This window comes from Nicotiana tabacum, chromosome 16, assembly GCF_000715075.1.
Source record: "Nicotiana tabacum cultivar K326 chromosome 16, ASM71507v2, whole genome shotgun sequence".
Classification (NCBI taxonomy): domain Eukaryota; kingdom Viridiplantae; phylum Streptophyta; class Magnoliopsida; order Solanales; family Solanaceae; genus Nicotiana; species Nicotiana tabacum.
This window is the reverse complement of record NC_134095.1, coordinates 1,725,568-1,735,554: the sequence shown is the minus strand read 5'-3', so window position 1 is coordinate 1,735,554 and position 9,987 is coordinate 1,725,568.

Here is a 9,987-nt window from a genome sequence, read left to right as displayed (position 1 = left end):
ATTTAGTTCTATAGGATAATTTAGGATTTTTAGAATTTAGTTTTAGTTTAAGAAAAAATAAAAGAAGAAAAAAAAGCAACAAAAGAAGAAGAAAATCGGATTGGGCCACCTTCTAATTTAAATCAACCAGGCCCAAACCAAATAACCTCAACCGGGTCGACCCGACCCAGTCCGCCCCATAACCCAAACTAATCCCAACCCCCCATTTTCATTTTTTCATTTTTCCCAACCCCAAAACCCTAAAAGAAAAAAAACACCCGCCCCCCATGCTGCATCGTCTTCTTCCCCAAGCTCCACCTCCCATGGCTGCCCCTTCCCTCCAACATCACCTCCCATGGATGCCCGCCCCCTCTCCCTTCGTCTTCAACCATGAACGACCACCCAACGTCGGACCACCCAAGTCGACCCCCCGTCCTCCATTAACGAGCAGCAGAGCTGCTGCGTTCCTGCTCGTCGAGCAACCCAGCTCAACCACGACGACCACCCTCCAAACGACCCTTACAACGTCGCCCAACCAGCAGCAACCAGTTCGTCACATCCAAGCGACCACCATCGCTTCTGCTACGTCCAGCCATGAACACCACCCAAACCCGCCATTGCTTCTGTTACATCCTTCAGTCGATCACCCAAGTCAATGAACCACCATGACGACCAGCAGCGATCTCACCCCACCGGATCCTCCCATTCACCACCAAATCTCCATCTCCAACTCCAGCGAACCCTAGAGAAGCAGCCGTCCGAGGTTCGTCGCGGTTCTGTTGATAGCCGTTCTTGGTCGCGGTTTTGTTGGTTGCTTTATTACTGTTCAATCAGCTTTTCATTGCTATATTCACTCAAGTTTGATTGTGAGCATAATTATTAAAGGTCCTCAAAAAAAAACTTCTCTCTTCACTGAACAGCTTTAGCGATCTCACCCCACCAGATACTCCCTTCATCTCACGTCGAGGTCGTTGGCAGTCTTGGTTCGAGTTTTCTGTTTCCATTCGAGTTCGTCGTTGTTCATTTCCGGTTAGTTGGTTTAAGTTTCATTTCTGTCCGTATTTTGTTTGATATTCTCGAATCTGAAATCAGTATATGTTTGATTCTTTTCTTGTTCGTTGTTTTTCATTTCTTAATTATTTCTTCAGTTTGTTTTATTCATTTGTTCTTGTTTAGTTTTAATATAGAAGTGTGTTAGTTTAATCACTTGAATCCTTTATCTTGGTTGTAATGTTGTTAGATTTAATTTGAAGTTCAATTGATTATTGAGTTTAGTGATTTGTATTTACTTGTTTGTTCTGCTGAGTTTGTTCGGATATGAATCTGACTTTGTTGTTAATTCATGAACGTTATCGATTAGGAGTTTTGTTTGGCAAAATTATTATGCAGAGTTTGATTATTAGTTGTCAATTGTCAGGTTTGATTTGGTTATAGCTGCTGTAATTTGATTAATTGATTAGGTGAATTGGTTATAGCTGATATGGTTTTGGTACAGATTGAAAGGGATGGGGGTAGAATGGTAAATTGCAGTATTTTCAGGGGTAGAATGGTAATTTCAGTAGTTTCAAGGGCATTTTTGGGATTTTAAATGAGTCTTAAAAAATGATTAATTTGAGTGCTCCGTCCACTAGGTACTAATAATATTAAATTAATATATTTTTAATACGTAGTGGGAGACAAGACATAATGGTGGGAATTAATATATTTGTTTAATATAGTGGGGGACAAAACATGCGGTAGTGGAGAATAATGGAATTAAATAAAGAAAAGATATGTGTTAGTGGGAACTAATGTATTTGTTTAATATAGTGGGGGACAAAACATTAAGTAGTGAGAAGTTAAAAGGGGATGGGTAGAAGATGGTGGGATTTAATTTAAATGCTTAAAGTTTGGCTATAAAGAGGGGCTGGACACAAATTCAAGAAGAAGAGGGATTGGCTGAATATTAAGAGAAGAATTTCGTAAATATTGAAAGGGGGATTCGAATAAGAAAAAAGGTTTTCTGAATATTAAGGTGGGATTCGAAAATATTGGGGGATTCGGAAATATTGAGAGAGATTGGATTCGAATTTGAAGAGAGTTTAAAAGAAAGAATTTTCTGAACATTAAGAGAGAATTAAGGTTAAACATTAACTGGTCTTTCAATCTAAAAAAAAAAGTTCATTTTGTTTTTGCCCGTTGATTATTGTTGGTGTTTCTGGATTTTCATTTGGTTTGTTCCTTGAGTTTGGTTGGTTATTTGCTACTACGTCACTGGTTATTGCTGGATTTTTGCTTGATTTTAAAATCTATCACTGGTTTCTCGTTGCTGGTTGTTACTGGTTGCGGGGTGTTGCTGTTGTTATATGCTACTGCATTTCTGCTGATCTTCCTCTTCTTCTATTTCCAATATCAGGTACACAACTGATACGCTGGTTACTGTAAGCTAAAACATGAAGCATGAATACAAATAAAGAGTTGAAGTTTTAATTGGATTTAGTTTTGTTACTGATTGTACTTAGGACATTCTATACACTACTGTTTTTTTTGTAAAAAAAAGGTTTCTTCCATCTCTGTATAACTTGACAATGTTATAATAATGTAGTAAATAATATCCCGTTGTTTTAGTTTGGTTATTAGGTAGTATAGGTTCAAATGCATGTTAAATAAAACCAGGCCAGTAGACTGTTTTAATATCATGTCAATCTAGCTCCAACAATCAATTGTTTAAATTTAGGATTAAAACTAGACTCTTAAGTTACTTCATTCCAATTAATTGCTCTTTCTAAAACTTGCATGTAACTTGCTTAGTTAGATACTATCATCTTATATATCTCTGTAAGTGCAAAAATTGTGAACATGTGTAGAAATAATTAACTAAGGCCCAATATTGGAATAAGACGGCCCAAGTCATGTTTAATACTACATGCGGTGAACCTGGGCCCACGTTGGCCAACGGGCTGTCCATATTGTGTTTACATTCTGATTTAACAAATTGCGTTCGGAACCCGACTATAACAACTCGTAAGCATGTAAATAAATTAGGACCTTTTCTCTTTCATTTTTAGAGACAAATTTAATAGAAAAAATGTAGGCACTTTAGGATTATCCTTTTAAAATAAACGAGATGAGCCTCGCCCAATAAAACGCACAAGTTGTGGGGCCCTCAATAATTTGTTTCAAAATACTTAGACTTCGGGATGGGCCGTTTAGCAAAATTTCACGGCCCTACCCAAAAATAATGATATGCTAGTCGCTTTAGGCGCGTATTTAATAAGGTTATCTTCTTAAACTCGGGTGCACATTTATGTGACCCAAATCCAAATCTCAACAGAGTTGAAATGTGCCAACAACCACGGGTGCATTGATGTGACGTGGTTCGAGATGTATTTTCACGATGTTGCAATTCTCGATAAAAATAATAATAATAATAATAAAAGCGGTAAAGAGTTTAAAATTTGCACATATGTTCATAATTGTATAAAATCAGACAATCAAGCCGAATATGACAGTTGAGCGACCGTGCTAGAACCACAGAACTCGGGAATGCCTAACACCTTCTCCAGGGCTAACGGAATTCTTTATCCGGATTTCTGGTGCGCAGACTGCTAAACAGAGTCATTCTTTTCCTCGATTCGGGATTCAACCGGTGACTTAGGACACCATAAATCTCCCAAGTGGCGACTCTGAAATAAATAAATAAACCCCGTTTCGATTGTCCTTTAATTGAAAAAACTCCCTTCGCGCCCTTTTCACGGTGGCGCGGGCGAAAAGGAGGTGTGACAGCAGCTGCACTGGCCGAAGGCTCTGTTGAAGTGGATGGCATATCAGTTGTTTGTTCAAATACCACTAATGGCTCATTAGACTAGCCAATGGTGATAGTCGGGTGACCCTTTCTTTTATGGTTGTGTGCATCCATCAGAGAATACCATGAGAAGGGCTTCTTAGCCCAAACCTTTGTGTCAAAATCATTTGGCTCCACCCATGCATCCATAAGGTACTCAGTGATGGTGTTGGGATATGGGTAGGAGGTATCGCTTGCCTAGCAATGACAAACATGTTGGCCGACATCACAACACCCACATTGATCGGGTAGCCGACCATAATGGCGGTGACTAGAACTGCTCGCCGGATAGGGAGGTTTGTTTCATTCTGGCATGGGTCTAGTTGGCTACATATGAAGGTCTACCATCCCTTCACCTCGAAGTTTAGGGTGTTTCGCTGAATAGTAACCCTTACTGTGATCCATGGTAGTAGTGGCCTCGGGGCTGCAATAATCTCAGCTAGCCATGGGCGGGCTGCATCTCCTATTGCTAGATTTTCCAAGTACTGCACAAGCTCAATGTCCACAAACCCCAAGTAGGTATTCTATGTGTTCTGGTCAAATCTGACCTTCAGATTCCTCACTTTGGTCCCTTTTTTTATGTGCATCACATTGGCGTAGAATTCACGGACCACATACTTCTTAGCGTCCACTACACTCTGGGTGAACCACATCTACCCCTCCCGCTCTCGGAACTGTCTCAAGACCGCTAGATTATACTTGTCAAGGTCTTTCAATTGGAACTGTCGCTCAAGAGTGAGTGATCTCATATGCCACCACTCTCGGAAGCTAGTGAAGGCAGCTAGACTGACGAACCTGTCCTCCCAAACCTCTTTCTTATTCGACCTCTCAAGGTCGGAAACTACGGTATCACCTCCTTGGCCATCATCTGGAATATCATCAACTGAAGTCGATGGTGCCTCAAAGACAGGTGTAGAAAGGCTATGAAGCCTGACTAGCCCTCTTCGAACCCTCAGAGGTGATTTGTGATGTAGAAGGCTCGTCTCAGAGTTGAAATCTCCCCGGTGGCTTTGATTGGACAGCCGACTGCTCTTCAACCGAGTTGCCCCCTGATGCTTCCCAAGATGAGACATAACAGCTGGATTCAGCGGGTTCTGCATTTCTACCTCGGTTGGCTGTAGCCTTCTTGGTTATAATCTTTTGAAGGGCGAGGAGTAAGGCACTTTTGCCTCGGTCTCTGGAAGGTTCACCCATCCCTTTTGAAGTATCTCCACGACCTCGAGATTTGACTATTTTCTGTAACAAGCAACAACAGGATTCAGTTGTAATTCATGTGCAAACATACATGTAATTCAAGTTCAAACAGACAGTGAACACCGGTATAAAACATGCTTGCAGGTTGGGGAAGTACGGTCCGCACAATTACAAGTGCGGCCGCATGCTAGGATGTGTGGACCGCACAATTGGGACTTGCGGCCGCAGAACTGGAACTGCGGTCTGCACAATTTTTAGTGCAACCGCAGAACTGGAGTGCGATCTGCAATTTTATCATTGCGGCCGCACATCAGATATCCCAAATTGTCAACTCTCTAAAGACAGAGATTGGATTGTTTTGCGTCCGCACTCACTTTTCTGCGGCCGCGATGGAATTTCTGCGGTCCTGACGAGTGTTTGGCACGTATAAAATTCTTACTCATACTCTGTCATATTATAGTATAGAAAGATGTCGAACCCACAGAGATCTGTTTATTTATTCTACAGATATTTCTTGTTTAACTACTATTTGATAAAACAAGAGAGAGTTGAGTGGTGAATTAACAAACTAAAAATGCATGAATAGAGAAATAGAAAATATTTTGTTTTTCCCAAACATAATAAAAGGTGTTGGGATCCTTACTTCACTTAATATTTTAATTATATAATAGATATACTATATTCTTCAATTTCTATTTCTCACAAATGTATAAATGCCTCTCACAATTACATTTATATATTATTACTTAAGTTGAATAATTAATTGCACTCCGCTTGGTTATATAAATTAATCGACAAAATAGTAATATTACAGGGCCAGAAATATATACTTGAACTAAAGCATGTTCTTTTTTTAGTAAGTCCCTTCTGGTTTCCCTACTTGTTATAATTAATTGCTACAATATTCGCCTCTTTCAATTACAAATAAGTGTAAAATCAGTTTTAACATATAAGAGCTATATGTCACTAAATAGAAGTTAACATCTATCACTGCCAAAATTTACTATATTACTTCTTCCGCCTCTTCCTATTACAAAATTAGTAAGAATCTAATATGTAGTACGAAATAGGTAGATGTTACAAATTAAATGATGCCTAAATATAAAGCAGATAAGATTTAAATAAGAAGCTTCAACTCAGGCATGTGAAATTGAGGAATAATTTATTATTATATAAAAATATTAAGATACGTCTGTCTCCCAACACATGATAGTTTACTCCACACTGGAGCTAGTATTGCTAATGAAAATATTCTTGTCCATTAGATAAGAAAATAGAAAGAAATATTCAGAAAGAATAATTTCCCCTATTTAATTAAAAGTAGGATATAAAGTAATTTTCAAAGTTAAAATTTATTAGGAACTAGAAACAAAAGCCACTGTAATGACTGGGCACAAATTCAAAGAACCGAACAACTGATTATAATGAAAAGGAAAAGCTCTGAAATAGATTCAGTTGTCTGCTGAGCTCTCCTTCTCTCGATGCCCCTTCCAAATTTCTGAGACGTCCATTTTATAACCACTCCATTACTAGTTATGCTTTGGTTATGAGTTTTGTTATGGGTTGATTATGGATCTTGGTTATGGATCAATTATGGACATGTTATGAAAGTCTCGATTCGTACATTGTCCTCTTGGTTCCTTGTTTATTTACTCCATCACAACTTATTTTTCTCCTTTGGTGCGCTATTTCTTATAATCTTCCTTGATTCTGCATCACTTGCTTTGCAATCTTTCTTACATAATTTACTAAAAGTTAGGGAAGAATATGATAATTTCTTTAGTTTTACGGAGAAAATTATATATTAAAAATCAAGTAAAATGCACTTATCAGGTCCGCACAATTTCAAGTGTGGTCCACAGATTCATGCTCGACCAATTGCCCTAATATCAACTTCTGCGGTCCACACAATTTATTGTGCGGCCGTATATTTCAAAATTTTAATGAATAAAGTTCTTAGGGTTTTCAATTTTTAGTACAAATTCGACATGGTATTAACAATTAAGCATGAAAATCAAGTTACCCATCTCCCAGATAAAAAATTAGGAGTTTACCGCAACATATTCATCCCACAACATTGTTCAAATAGATTCATAGACAATTGGTTCAAATTTCTACTAAAAACTAAAAATTTAAAGAAGTTAATCAAGATTATGATGCATATCAGAGATGAATGAATGCAAATTAGATGAGTGATCAACAATTGTTATGTTTGTGAGTACATACTTTAACAAGAAATTTCAATACTTAGAATTTTGAGAGTTCGGGAGGGAAAAAGCTTGTACAGTGACCCTAGGTCTTCTATTTATACTAAGGGTCTGACTTGAGGAACAAAAGAGACGAGTGCAGTCGCAGAATTCCTTCTGCGGTCCACACTCTAATACCTTGGGCTCAAAAGCCTGTGTTGATCTGCGGTCTGCACAAATTGTAGTGCGGCTGTAGATTTTTGATGCAGACTACAAATTTTGATGTGGGGCCACACTTTGGCAATTTCTCTGACAAACCAAACTTCAGAGGGTTTGCAATTTTCCTTTTCCATTTGTGCGGTCCGCACTGTAATTGTGCGGCCGCAGTTCTCTTTTTGTTGTAGAAATCACAATTGTGCGGTCTACACAATATACATGCGGTACGCACTTCTTTTCATACTTTGCCAATTTGCTGAGCACAGTTCCTTTAAAGCACACTCATTCCTGCAACACACTTCAAATCCAGTTAGCACAAAAATAACACCTATCCATAAAATAAGAAAAAGGAAAAGAAAAAGAAACATGGGTTGCCTCCCAAGAAGCGCTTGATTTAATGTCGCGATACGACGCAAATTACCATCACTTGAAATGAATCACCGCCACAACATGGCCATCACCAACTTTTCCCAAATAATTCTTCACCCGGTGACCATTGACTCGAAATACCTCATCATTTTTATTCTTCAAGTCCAATGCACCAAACGGTGTCACACCCACAACTTCAAACAGTCCACTCCATTTAGACTTTAACTTCCCGGGAAACATCCTCAACCGTGAATTATCACCCTCTTTGAACTCTTTGTTCCAAATGTACTTGTCATGAAGATATTTCATCTTCTTTTTGTATAAGGACAAACTTGTGTATGCATGGTACCAAAACTTATCCAACTTATTCAAATGTGCCACTCTCAAGTTAGCGGCGACATCCCACTCAAGATTCAACTTCTTAAAGCCCACATGACTTTGTGCTCAAGTTCCATCGGAAGATGACAAGCTTTTCCGAACACCAACTGATATGGAGACATTCCGATAGGTGTTTTGTAACCCGTCCTATAAGCCCATAAAGCATCATCAAGTTTCTTGGACCAATTCGTCCGGTTAGCATTCACAGTTTTGGACAAAATACTCTTTATCTCCCGGTTGGAGACTTCCACTTGACCGCTTGCTTGTGGATGATAGGGAGTTGTGACTTTATGAGTGACACCATACTTGGTGAGTAAGGTGTCGAAAGCTTTGTTGCAAAAATGTGATCCCCCATCACTTATGATAGCCCTAGGAGTACCAAATCTTGTGAAAATATTTTTTTTCAAAAACGCCACCACACATCTCGCTTCATTGTTGGGTAGAGCAACGGCCTCAACCCATTTGGATACATAATCAACCGCGACCAAGATGTAGGTGTTTCCATAAGAACTCACAAAATCACCCATGAAATCAATACCCCACACATTGAAAATATCAATTTTCAAAATAGTGGTGAGGGGATTTCATTTTTCTTTGAGATTCCACTGGCCCTTTGGCATTCATCACATCGTTTCACTAGATCACTTGTATTCTTATAAAGAGTGGGCCAATAGAAACCGCAACTTAGGACTTTAGCCTCCGTACTTGCTCCACCATGGTGACCACCATATGGCGAAGAATGACAAGCCCCAAGAATTTCACATTGTTCCTCCTCCGGTACACATCTTCTAATCACTCCATCTGTATAAATTCGAAAAAGGTACGGTTCATCCCAATAATAGTCTTGACAATCCTATTTGAGCTTCTTCTTTTGGTTTGAAGAGAACTCATCCGGGATGACACCACTCACGAGAAAATTTGCTAGATCCGCGAACCATAGCACTTCTTTCATTGAAATAGCCAAAAGTTGCTCATCAAGGAAGAAGTCGCTGATTTCAAGGCCATCATGCGACCTCCCCTCCTTCTCCAAATGAGATAAGTGATCCGCCACTTGGTTTTCACTCCCTTTTCTATCTTGGATGTCAATATCAAACTCTTGCAACAAAAGCACCCATCTCATCAATCAGGCTTTGGAATCTTTCTTGTTTGTAAGATAACAAAGTGCCGCATGATCTGCGTGGACAATTACTTTTTCACCCATCAAATATGGGCAGAACTTCTCAATAGCAAACACAATGGCAAGGAGCTCTTTCTCCGTAACGGTATAGTTGACTTGGGCACTATTCATGGTCTTACTAGCGTAGTAGACTGGGTGAAAAGTCTTGTTGATGCGTTGCCCCAAACCACATAGGAAGAGTACAAATAAGGAGGACAATAGCACCAGTAGTGTTGCCTCTATGCCTTGGCTATATAATTACTCCTCCGCACCTCACATTGCCTTATGATGGCAGCCTCATGTAGAGGATCATGGTGTAGCTGCCGGTAAAGTCTCACGAGGACATATAACCTCATAGCCGTTTGGATATCTTCCCAAAGGCATAAGACATAAGCAAACACATACTGGACTAAACCTTATCTTACTAATCCTATAGAGGTATAAAATACCTCATCTATCAGCAAGCATGAAGAAAAAATGAACTACTAAAAATTAAGTACTCTATGATCATCACCGAGTTTATAACATACTCTGTGATGATATTACAAATTATGATACTTAAAAAGTGATAAAATAACACTATGTAAAAAATTGAGGCTTGCCTCTCTTTTTTCAAACTTGTGCACTCTTCAATTTGAATCTCCTTGACTTCTTCTTCTAACCTCTTCATGTATGAGAAATTCATC